A 13,575-nucleotide genomic window follows, 5' to 3' on the forward strand; every position below is an offset into this window, starting at 1 on the left:
AGGATTTTCGGCCAAAGTTCTAGAGAGAGAGTCTCTCAAATCTCTTAAACTTGGATGAATGAATTGTGAGGAAATGAGGCTCCTATTTATAGGAGAGGCTTTACCTTCAATAAGGTAGTTTCCTCTTCTATAGAATATCACATATTCATGAGCAAATATTGCCTCTTTCCCACTTGAGAAACTCGGCCAAACAAGGCTTCTAGAAGCCTTGATTTGTTTCCAATTTTGTTCAAGGCCTTGCCTTGTCTCTCACTTGGCCGATTACCCTAAAGCATCCTCATGCAAATTTGTTTCCTCTTTTTCTTTTGGCAAGTATCTTGATACATTTATGCACAAAATATTCTCTCTTGGTTGGGTATGTTGGGCGCCTATGTCTTCTAGAATGGGCTTCTAGAAGCTTTTCCATTTGTTCATGACAACATGAAAAAGGCCCAATAAGAATTTTCAATAAAATTCTTATGAAATGAAATTAATTCACAAGGCCCAATGATCAAGTCATGGCCGAGTGAAACATGTCATAAAATGACCTTGTCAAAAATTTATTGACATTCATTTCATCGTTTGTCTCAAAAGACAAAAATACCCTTTTCACTATTTTCGTTCTTGTTTTGACTTAGCTTCCAGTTTAACTATTCCTATCGATGTGATTCGTGACAGTGACCTCATGGACCCAAATGAACAAAGCTTTAGCTAAACACTTGGACTCAAAAGTTCACAAACCTTTTCCAAGTTTAGCTTAATGCCAGCTGACTCCACTAAAGAGCTGACACTGAAAATCTCTCGGTTCAAATGAATTTGTTTTCTACTCAAGAATTCGACCTAATTATAATGAGCGGATCCACTGAATATTATCTATGCTACCCTTCATGAATGTCATCAGCTAGTCGGGATTTACTAAATTACCATTTTACCCTTCTAGCTGTTATTTCCTCAACTCCTTTGTCGCTTGTGAATAAGTTAGAAACAATGTATTGACGAAGAGCTAACAAGTCACATTGTTTCATCCAAAAAAGTCAGGACTCAATTTGGACACTGGCCAGTTCATTTATTCACACTCCAAGGAACAAAGCATGAGGTGACATACATTGCATTTCAGCAATCTTGTACATGAATTCCATATCTATGAGAACTTCACAAAGTTACTCATGACATACTCACAACTTAGTATTTCACCAATAGGCCCTGTTCGGAATGACATAGTGAGTCCGAACTCTGACTTTCTCAAATGAGAATACTAAGGTGTGAAATGGCATGTCTCATTTCAGGATTAAGGTAAGCATGATGCAATTCATACATAGTGACTTCGAGACATAAGAGGTTAAATGGTTTGTTCTTATATTGTCTCTAGAAGTGCACTGGTCAATTCAGTACCTTCGGAAGATACCTAGAAGAACTATAGAGTCCCCAACTCTCAATGCCTCATAACCAGACATCATAGATTCTTCTACCAATCATACTGAGGTCAATAGTCCTTTGACCCTAAGATTGCGAATATATCGTTTTAAGCAAACTACGAAGAGTTTGTTCATGCAAATCTACATTTGTCTCTTCGTAAGTTGTTTAGTTTGTTTATGGACTAAAAGACTATAGTTTTATCATAAAGCTTCAGACAAGGAAGATTGAATGACCGTTTCAACTTTATTAATGAATGAATAGGCAATTACAAGCAAGAGTCTTCATGAGACTTTATTACATCAAATGTTCAAAATAAAGACTACAACTCTTCTTGTGGGCACCATTGACAACAAATTCAACTCGAGGAGTAATGTGAAGAGTTGACACGAGGACTTATCAGTCGACTCGGAACTCAACTCGAGGATTCACGTATTGAGTCGGCACGAGGACCTATTGGTCAACTCATGGACTCGGGACTCAACTCGAGGAATGAACTCAACTCGAGGAGTTATGTATTGAGTCGGCACGAGGACCTATCGGTCAACTCGTGGACTCAAAACTCAACTCGAGGAGCGACCTCAACTCAAGGAGTTGTGTGTAGAGTCGGCACGAGGACTTATTAGTCGACTCGTGTACTCAGAACTCAACTCGAGAAGTTATGTTTAGAGTCGGCATGAGGACTTATTAGTCGACTCGTGGACTCGGAACTTAAGTCGAGGAGTGAATTCAACTCGAGGATTAATGTGAAGAGTCGACACGAGGACTTATCAGTCGACTCGTGGACTCAGAACTCAACTCGAGGAGTCATGTGTAGAGTCGGCACAGGGAGTCATCACTCGACCCATGGACTCGGAACTCAACTCGAGGAGTTATGTATTGAGTCGGCACGAGGACCTATCGGTCAACTCGTTGACTCAAAACTCAACTCGAGGAGCGACCTCAACTCAAGGAGTTGTGTGTAGAGTCGGGACGAGGACTTATTAGTCGACTCGTGGACTCAGAACTCAACTCGAGAAGTTATGTTTAGAGTTGGCATGAGGACTTATTAGTCGACTCGTGGACTCGGAACTTAAGTCGAGGAGTGAATTCAACTCGAGGAGTAATGTGAAGAGTCGACACGAAGAATTATCAGTCGACTTGTGGACTCGGAACTCAACTCGAGGAGTCATGTGTAGAGTTGGCACGGGGAGTCATTAGTCGACCCGTGGACTCGGAACTCAACTCGAGGAGTCATGTATTGTGTCAGCACGAGGACCTATTGGTCAACTCATGGACTCGGGACTCACCTCGAGGAGTGAACTCAACTCGAAGAGTTATGTATTGAGTCGGCACGAGGACCTATCGGTCAACTCGTGGACTCGAAACTCAACTCGAGCAACGACCTCAACTCAAGGAGTTGTGTGTAGAGTCGGCACGAGGACTTATTAGTCGACTCGTGGATTCGGAACTCAACTCGAGGACTTATGTTTTGAGTCGGCATGAGGACTTATTAGTCGACTCGTGGACTCGAAACTTATGTTGAGGAGTGAATTCAACCCGAGGAGTAATGTGAAGAGTCGACACGAGGACTTATCAGTCGACTCGTGGACTCGGAACTCAACTCGAGGAGTCATGTGTAGAGTCGGCACGGGGAGTCATCACTCGACCCATGGACTCGGAACTAACCTCGAGGAGTGAATTCAACTCGAAGAGTCACGTATTGAGTCGGCACGAGGACCTATCGGTCAACTCGTGGAGTCAGGACTCAACTCGAGGAGTGAACTCAACTTGAGGAGTTACGTATTGAGTCGGCACGAGGACCTATCGGTCAACTCGTGGACTCGAAACTCAACTCGAGGAGAGACCTCAACTCGAGGAGTTGTGTGTTGAGTCGGCACGAGGACCTATCGGTCAACTCGTGGACTCGAAACTCAACTCGAGGAGCGACCTCAACTCGAGGAGTTATGGGTAGAGTCGGCAAGATGACTTATTAGTCGACTCGTGGACTCGGAACTCAACTCGAGAAGTTATGTTTAGAGTCGGCATGAGGACTTATTAGTCGACTCGTGGACTCGGAACTTAAGTCGAGGAGTGAATTCAACTCGAGGATTAATGTGAAGAGTCGACACGAGGACTTATCAGTCGACTCGTGGACTCGGAACTCAACTCGAGGAGTCATGTGTAGAGTCGGCACGGGGAGTCATCACTCGACCCATGGACTCGGAACTCAACTCGAGGAGTTATGTATTGAGTCGGCACGAGGACCTATCGGTCAACTCGTGGACTCAAAACTCAACTCGAGGAGCGACCTCAACTCAAGGAGTTGTGTGTAGAGTCGGGACGAGGACTTATTAGTCGACTCGTGGACTCAGAACTCAACTCGAGAAGTTATGTTTAGAGTTGGCATGAGGACTTATTAGTCGACTCGTGGACTCGGAACTTAAGTCGAGGGGTGAATTCAACTCGAGGAGTAATGTGAAGAGTCGACACGAAGAATTATCAGTCGACTCGTGGACTCGGAACTCAACTCGAGGAGTCATGTGTAGAGTTGGCACGGGGAGTCATTAGTCGACCCGTGGACTCGGAACTCAACTCAAGGAGTCATGTATTGTGTCGGCACGAGGACCTATTGGTCAACTCATGGACTCGGGACTCACCTCGAGGAGTGAACTCAACTCGAAGAGTTATGTATTGAGTCGGCACGAGGACCTATCGGTCAACTCGTGGACTCGAAACTCAACTCGAGCAGCGACCTCAACTCAAGGAGTTGTGTGTAGAGTCGGCACGAGGACTTATTAGTCGACTCGTGGACTCGGAACTCAACTCGAGGAGTTATGTTTTGAGTCGGCATGATGACTTATTAGTCGACTCGTGGACTCGAAACTTATGTTGAGGAGTGAATTCAACCCGAGGAGTAATGTGAAGAGTCGACACGAGGACTTATCAGTCGACTCGTGGACTCAGAACTCAACTCGAGGAGTCATGTGTAGAGTCGGCACGGGTAGTCATCACTCGACCCATGGACTCGGAACTAACCTCGAGGAGTGAATTCAACTCGAAGAGTCAGGTATTGAGTCGGCACGAGGACCTATCGGTCAACTCGTGGAGTCAGGACTCAACTCGAGGAGTGAACTCAACTTGAGGAGTTACGTATTGAGTCGGCACTAGGACCTATCGGTCAACTCGTGGACTCGAAACTCAACTCGAGGAGAGACCTCAACTCGAGGAGTTGTGTGTTGAGTCGGCACGAGGACTCGGAACTCAACTCGAGCAGTTATGTTTAGAGTCGGCATGAGGACTTATTAGTCGACTCGTGGACTCGGAACTTAACTCGGGGAGTGAATTCAACTCGAGGAGTAATGTGAAGAGTTGACACGAGGACTTATCAGTCGACTCGGAACTCAACTCGAGGATTCACGTATTGAGTCGGCACGAGGACCTATTGGTCAACTCATGGACTCGGGACTCAACTCGAGGAATGAACTCAACTCGAGGAGTTATGTATTGAGTCGGCACGAGGACCTATCGGTCAACTCGTGGACTCAAAACTCAACTCGAGGAGCGACCTCAACTCAAGGAGTTGTGTGTAGAGTCGGCACGAGGACTTATTTGTCGACTCGTGGACTCAGAACTCAACTCGAGAAGTTATGTTTAGAGTCGGCAGGAGGACTTATTAGTCGACTCGTGGACTCGGAACTTAAGTCGAGGAGTGAATTCAACTCGAGGATTAATGTGAAGAGTCGACACGAGGACTTATCAGTCGACTCGTGGACTCGGAACTCAACTCGAGGAGTCATATGTAGAGTCGGCATGGGGAGTCATCACTCGACCCATGGACTCGTAACTCAACTCAAGGAGTGAATTCAACTCGAGGAGTCACGTATTGAGTCGGCACGAGGACCTATCGGTCAACTCATGGACTCGGAACTCAACTCGAGGCGTTGTGTGTAGAGTCGGCACGATGACTTATTTGTCAACTCGTCGACTCGGAACTCAACTCGAGGAGTGAATTCAACTAGAGGAATAATATGATGAGTCGACACTAGGACTTATCAGTAGAATCGTTGACTTGAAACTCAACTCGAGAAGTGAACTCAACTCGAGGAGTCATTTGTAGAGTGGGCACGAGGAGTCATTAGTCGACCCGTGGACTCGGAAGTCAACTCGAGGAAGGAACTCAACAAGAGGAGTTGTGTGTAGTGTCGGCACGAGGACTTATTAGTCGACTCGTGGACTCGGAACTCAACTCGAGGAGTGAATTCAACTCGAGGAGTAATGTGAAGAGACGACATGAAGAACTATCAGTCGACCCATAGACTGGGAACTCAACTCGAGGAGTTAACTCAACTCAAGGAGTCATGAGTAGAGTCGGCCCGTGGAGTCATCAGTCGATCCGTGGACTCGGAACTCAACTCGAGGAGTGAACTCAACTCGAGGCGTGGTGTATGGAGTCGGCACGAGGACCTATCGATCAACTCATGGACTCAGGACTCAACTCGAGGAGTGAACTCAACTTGAGTAGTTATGTATTGAGTCGGCATGAGGACCTATCGGTCAACTTGTGGACTCGAAACTCAACTTGCGGAGCGACCTCAACTCAAGGAGTTGTGTGTTGAGTCGGCACGAGGACCTATCACTCAACTCGTGGACTCGAAACTCAACTCGAGCAGCGACCTCAACTCGAGAAGTTGTGTGAAGAGTCGGAACAAGGACTTATTAGTCGACTCGTGGATTCGGAACTCAACTCGAGGAGTTACGTTTAGAGTCGGCATGAGGACTTATTAGTCGACTCGTGGACTCGGAACTTAACTTGAGGAGTGAGTTCAACTCGAGGACTAATGTGAAGAGTCGACACGAAGAATTATCAGTCGACTCGTGGACTCGGAACTCAACTCGAGGAGTCATGTGTAGAGTCGGCACGGGGAGTCATTAGTGGACCCGTGGACTCGGAACTCAACTCGAGGAGTAAACTCAACTCGAGGAGTCATGTATTGAGTCGGCACGAGGACCTATCGGTCAGCTCATGGACTCGGAACTCAACTCGAGGAGGGAACTCAACTTGAGGAGTTGTGTGTAGAGTCGGCACGAGGACTTATTAGTCAACTTGTGGACTCGGAACTCAACTCGAGGAGTGAATTCAACTAGAGGAGTTATGTGAAGAGTCGACACGAGGACTTATCAGTCGACCCGTGGACTCGGAACTCAACTCGAGGAGTGAACTCAACTCGAGGAGTTGTGTGTAGAGTTGGCACGAGGACTTATTAGCCGACTCGTGGACTCGGAACTCAACTCGAGGAGTGAAGTCAACTCAAGGAGTCATGTGTAGTGTCGGCACGGGGAGTCATCAGTCCACCCGTGGACTCGTAACTCAACTCGAGGAGTGGTGTATGGGGTCGGCACGAGGACCTATCGGTCAACTCGTGGAGTCAGGACTCAACTCGAGCAGTGAACTCAACTTGAGGAGTTATGTATTGAGTCGGTACGAGGACCTATCGGTCAACTCATGGACTAGAAACTCAACTCGAGGAGTTATGTGTTGAGTCGGCACGAGGACCTCTCGGTCAACTCGTGGACTCGAAACTCAACTCGAGGAATGAACTCAACTCGAGGAGTCATGTGTAGAGTCGGCACGGGGAGTCATCAGTCGACCCATGGCCTCGGAACTTAAGTCGAGGAGTGAATTCAACTCGAGGAGTAATGTGAAAAGTCGACACGAGGACTTATCAGTCGACTCGTGGACTCGGAACTCAACTCGAGGATTCACGTATTGAGTAAGCACGAGGACCTATTGGTCAACTCATGGACTCGGAACTCGACTCGAGGAGTGAATTCAACTCGAAGAGTCACGTATTGAGTCGGCACGAGGACCTATCGGTCAACTCGTGGAGTCAGGACTCAACTCGAGGAGTGAACTCGACTTGAGGAGTTACGTATTGAGTCGGCACGAGGATCTATCGGTCAACTCGTGGACTCGAAACTCAACTCGAGGAGAGACCTCAACTCGAGGAGTTGTGTGTTTAGTCGGCACGAGGACCTATCGGTCAACTCGTGGACTCGAAACTCAACTCGAGGAGCGACCTCAACTCGAGGAGCGACCTCAACTCGAGGAGTTGTGTGTAGAGTCGGCACGAGGACTTTTAGTCGACTCGTGGACTCAGAACTCAACTCGAGAAGTTATGTTTAGAGTCGGCATGAGGACTTATTAGTCGACTCGTGGACTCGGAACTTAAGTCGAGGAGTGAATTCAACTCGAGGAGTTATGTGAAAAGTCGACACGAGGACTTATCAGTCGACCCGTGGACTCGGAACTCAACTCGAGGAGTCATGTGTAGAGTCGGCACGGGGAGTCATCACTCGACCCATGGACTCGGAATTCAACTCGAGGAGTGAAATCAACTCGAGGAGTCACGTATTGAGTCGGCACGAGGACCTATCGGTCAACTCATGGACTCGGAACTCAACTCGAGGCGTTGTGTGTAGAGTCGGTAAGATGACTTATTAGTCAACTCGTCGACTCGGAACTCAACTCGAGGAGTGAATTCAAGTAGAGGAATAATATGAAGAGTCAACACCAGGAATTATCAGTCGAATCGTGGACTTGAAACTCAACTCGAGAAGTGAACTCAACTCGAGGAGTCATGTGTAGAGTCAGCATGAGGAGTCATCAGTCGACCCGTGGACTCGGAAGTCAACTCAAGGAAGGAACACAACAAGAGGAGTTGTGTGTAGTGTCGGCACGAGGACTTATTAGTCGACTCGTGGACTCGGAACTCAACTCGAGGAGTGAATTCAACTCGAGGAGTAATGTGATGAGTCGACATGAAGAATTATCAGTCGACTCGTGGACTGGGAACTCAACTCGAGCAGTTAACTAAACTCAAGGAGTCATGAGTAGAGTCGGCCCGGGGAGTCATCAGTCGATCCGTGGACTCGGAACTCAACTCGAGGAGTGGTGTATGGAGTCGGCACGAGGACCTATCGGTCAACCCGTGGACTCAAAACTCAACTCGAGGAGCGACCTCAACTTGAGGAGTTACGTATTGAGTCGGCACGAGGATCTATCGGTCAACTCGTGGACTCGAAACTCAACTCGAGGAGAGACCTCAACTCGAGGAGTTGTGTGTTGAGTCGGCACGAGGACCTATCGGTCAACTCGTGGACTCGAAACTCAACTCGAGGAGCGACCTCAACTCGAGGAGTTGTGTGTAGAGTCGGCACGATGACTTATTAGTCGACTCGTGGACTCGGAACTCAACTCGAGGAGTTATGTTTAGAGTCTGCATGAGGACTTATTACTCGACTCGTGGACTCGGAACTTAACTTGGGGAGTGAATTCAACTCGAGGAGTAATGTGAAGAGTCGACACGAGGACTTATAAGTTGACTCGTGGACTCGGAATTCAACTCGAGGAGTCATGTGTAGAGTCGGCACGGGGAGTCATCACTCGACCCATGGACTCAGAACTCAACTCGAGGAGTGAATTCAACTCGAGGATTCACGTATTGAGTCAGCACGAGGACCTATTGGTCAACTCATGGACTCGGGACTCAACTCGAGGAATGAGCTCAACTCGAGGAGTTATGTATTGAGTTGGCACGAGGACCTATCGGTCAACTCGTGGACTCAAAACTCAACTCGAGGAGTGACCTCAACTTGAGGAGTTACGTATTGAGTCGGCACGAGGATCTATCGGTCAACTCGTGGACTCGGAACTTAACTTGAGGAGTGAGTTCAATTCGAGGAGTAATGTGAAGAGTCGACACGAAGAATTATCAGTCGACTCGTGGACTCGGAACTCAACTCGAGGAGTCATGTGTAGAGTCGGCACGGGGAGTCATTAGTGGACCCGTGGACTCGGAACTCAACTCGAGGAGTAAACTCAACTCGAGGAGTCATGTATTGAGTCGGCACGAGGACCTATCGGTCAGCTCATGGACTCAGAACTCAACTCGAGGAGGGAACTCAACTTGAGGAGTTGTGTGTAGAGTCGGCACGAGGACTTATTAGTCAACTCGTGGACTCGGAACTCAACTCGAGGAGTGAATTCAACTAGAGGAGTTATGTGAAGAGTCGACACGAGGACTTATCAGTCGACCCGTGGACTCGGAACTCAACTCGAGGAGTGAACTCCACTCGAGGAGTTGTGTGTAGAGTCGGCACGAGGACTTATTAGCCGACTCGTGGACTCGGAACTCAACTCGAGGAGTGAACTCAACTCAAGGAGTCATGTGTAGAGTCGGCACGGGGAGTCATCAGTCCACCCGTGGACTCGGAACTCAGCTCGAGGAGTGGTGTATGGGGTCGGCACGAGGACCTATCGGTCAACTCGTGGAGTCAGGACTCAACTCGAGCAGTGAACTCAACTTGAGGAGTTATGTATTGAGTCGGTACGAGGACCTATCGGTCAACTCGTGGACTAGAAACTCAACTCGAGGAGAGACCTCAACTCGAGGAGTTATGTGTTGTGTCGGCACGAGGACCTATCGGTCAACTCGTGGACTCGAAACTCAACTCGAGGAATGACCTCAACTTGAGGAGTCATGTGTAGAGTCGGCACGGGGAGTCATCAGTCGACCCATGGACTCGGAACTCGACTCGAGGAGTGAATTCAACTCGAAGAGTCACGTATTGAGTCGGCACGAGGACCTATCGGTCAACTCGTGGAGTCAGGACTCAACTCGAGGAGTGAACTCAACTTGAGGAGTTACGTATTGAGTCGGCACGAGGATCTATCGGTCAACTCGTGGACTCGAAACTCAACTCGCGGAGCGACCTCAACTCAAGGAGTTGTGTGTTGAGTCGGCACGAGGACCTATCACTCAACTCGTGGACTCGAAACTCAACTCGAGGAGCGACCTCAACTCGAGGAGTTGTATGAAGAGTCGGCACGAGGACTTATTAGTCGACTCGTGGACTCGGAACTCAACTCGAGGAGTTACGTTTAGAGTCGGCATGAGGATTTATTAGTCGACTCGTGGACTCGGAACATAACTCGAGGAGTTAATTCAACTCGAGGAGTAATGTGAAGAGTCGACACGAAGAATTATCAGTCGACTCGTGGACTCGGAACTCAACTCGAGGAGTCATGTGTAGAGTCGGCACGGGGAGTCATTAGTCGACCCGTGGACTCGGAACTCAACTCGAGGAGTAAACTCAACTCGAGGAGTCATGTATTGAGTCGGCACGAGGACCTATCGGTCAGCTCATGGACTCGGACCTCAACTCGAGGAGGGAACTCAACTTGAGGAGTTGTGTGTAGAGTCGGCACGAGGACTTATTAGTCAACTCGTGGACTCGGAGCTCAACTCGAGTAGTGAATTCAACTAGAGGAGTTATGTGAAGAGTCGACACGAGGACTTATCAGTCGACCCGTGGACTCGGAACTCAACTCGAAGAGTGAACTCAACTCGATGAGTTGTGTGTAGAGTCAGCACGAGGACTTATTAGCCGACTCGTGGACTCGGAACTCAACTCGAGGAGTCATGTGTAGAGTCGGCACGTGGAGTCATCAGTCGACCCGTGGACTCGGAACTCAACTCGAGGAGTGAACCCAACTCGAGGAGTGAACTCAACTCGAGGAGTGGTGTATGGGGTCGGCACGAGGACCTATCGGTCAACTCGTGGAGTCAGGACTCAACTCGAGCAGTGAACTCAACTTGAGGAGTTATGTATTGAGTCGGTACGAGTACCTATCGGTCAACTCGTGGACTCAAAACACAACTCGAGGAGAGACCTCAACTCGAGGAGTTATGTGTTGAGTCGGCACGAGGACCTATCGGTCAACTCGTGGACTCGAAACTCAACTCGAGGAGCGACCTCAACTCGAGGAGTTGTGTGTAGAGTAGGCACGAGGACTTATTAGTCGACTCGTGGACTTGGAACTCAACTCGAGGAGTTATGTTTAGAGTCGGCATGAGGACTTATTAGTCGACTCGTGGACTCGTAACTTAACTCGAGGAGTGAATTCAACTTGAGGAGTAATGTGAAGAGTCGACACGAGGACTTATCAGTCGACTCGTGGACTCGGAACTCAACTCGAGGAGTCATGTGTAGAGTCGGCACGGGGAGTCATCACTCGAGCCATGGACTCGGAACTCAACTCTAGGAGTCACGTATTGAGTCGGCACGAGGATCTATTGGTCAACTCATGGACTCGGGACTCAACTGGAGCAGTGAACTAAACTCAAGGAGTTATGTATTGAGTCGGCACGAGGACCTATCGGTCCACTCGAGGACTTGAAACACAACTCGAGGAGCGACCTCAACTCAAGGAGTTGTGTGTAGAGTCGGCACAAAGACTTATTTGTCGACTCGTGGACTCGGAACTCAACTCGAGGAGTCATGTGTAGAGTCGGCACGGGGACTCATCACTCGAGCCATGGACTCGGAAATTAAGTCGAGGAGTGAATTCAACTCGAGGAGTAATGTGAAGAGTCGACACGAGGACTTATCAGTCGACTCGTGGACTCGGAACTCAACTCGAGGAGTCATTTGTAGAGTCGGCACGGGGAGTCATCACTCGAGCCATGGACTCGGAACTCAACTCGAGGAGTCACGTATTGAGTCGGCACGAGGACCTATTGGTCAACTCATGGACTCGGGACTCAACTGGAGCAGTGAACTAAACTCGAGGACTCATGTGTAGAGTAAGCACGGGGAGTCATCACTCGAGCCATGGACTCGGAACTCAACTCGAGGAGTGAACTCAACTCGAGGAGTTATGTGTAGAGTCGGCACGAGGACCTATCGGTCAACTCGTGGAATAGAAACTCAACTCGAGGAGCGACCTCAACTCGAGGAGTTGTGTGTTGAGTCGGCACGATGACTTATTAGTCGACTCGTGGACTCGGAACTCAGCTCGAGGAGTTATGTTTAGAGTCGGCATGAGGACTTATTAGTCGACTCGTGGACTCGGAACTTAACTAGGGGAGTGAATTCAACTCGAGGAGTAATGTGAAGAGTCGACACGAGGACTTATAAGTCGACTCGTGGACTCGGAACTCAACTCGAGGAGTCATGTGTAGAGTCGGCACGGGGAGTCATCACTCGACCCGTGGACTCAGAACTCAACTCGAGGAGTGAATTCAACTCGAGGATTCACGTATTGAGTCAGCACGAGGACCTATTGCTCAACTCATGGACTCGGGACTCAACTCGAGGAATAAGCTCAACTCGAGGAGTTATGTATTGAGTTGGCACGAGGACCTATCGGTCAACTCGTGGACTCAAAACTCAACTCGAGGAGCGACCTCAACTTGAGGAGTTACGTATTGAGTCGGCACGAGGATCTATCGGTCAACTCGTGGACTCGGAACTTAACTTGAGGAGTGAGTTCAACTCTAGGAGTAATGTGAAGAGTCGACACGAAGAATTATCAGTCGACTCGTGGACTCGGAACTCAACTCGAGGAGTCATGTGTAGAGTCGGCACGAGAGTCATTAGTGGACCCGTGGACTCGGAACTCAACTCGAGGAGTCATGTATTGAGTCGGCACGAGGACCTATCGGCCAGCTCATGGACTCGGAACTCAACTCGAGGAGGGAACTCAACTTGAGGAGTTGTGTGTAGAGTCGGCACGAGGACTTATTAGTCAACTCGTGGACTCGGAACTCAATTCGAGGAGTGAATTCAACTACAGGAGTTATGTGAAGAGTCGACACGAGGACTTATCAGTCGACCCGTGGACTCAAAACTCAACTCGAGGAGTCATGTGTAGAGTCGGCACGGGGAGTCATTAGTGGACCCGTGGACTCGGAACTCAACTCGAGGAGTCATGTATTGAGTCGGCACGAGGACCTATCGGCCAGCTCATGGACTCGGAACTCAACTCGAGGAGGGAACAACTTGAGGAGTTGTGTGTAGAGTCGGCACGAGGACTTATTAGTCAACTCGTGGACTCGGAACTCAACTCGAGGAGTGAATTCAACTAGAGGAGTTATGTGAAGAGTCGACACGAGGACTTATCAGTCGACCCGTGGACTCGGAACTCAACTCGAGGAGTGAACTCAACTCGAGGAGTTGTGTGTAGAGTCGGCACGAGGACTTATTAGCCGACTCGTGGACTCGGAACTCAACTCGAGGAGTGAACTCAACTCAAGGAGTCATGTGTAGAGTCGGCACGGGGAGTCATCAGTCCACCCGTGGACTCGGAACTCAACTCGAGGAGTAGTGTATGGGGTCGGCACGAGGACCTATCGGTCA

The sequence above is a fragment of the Urtica dioica genome, chromosome 3, assembly GCF_054948205.1.
Source record: "Urtica dioica subsp. dioica isolate 48M chromosome 3, U.dioica_male_clone48M_v1_H2, whole genome shotgun sequence".
NCBI lineage: Eukaryota > Viridiplantae > Streptophyta > Magnoliopsida > Rosales > Urticaceae > Urtica > Urtica dioica.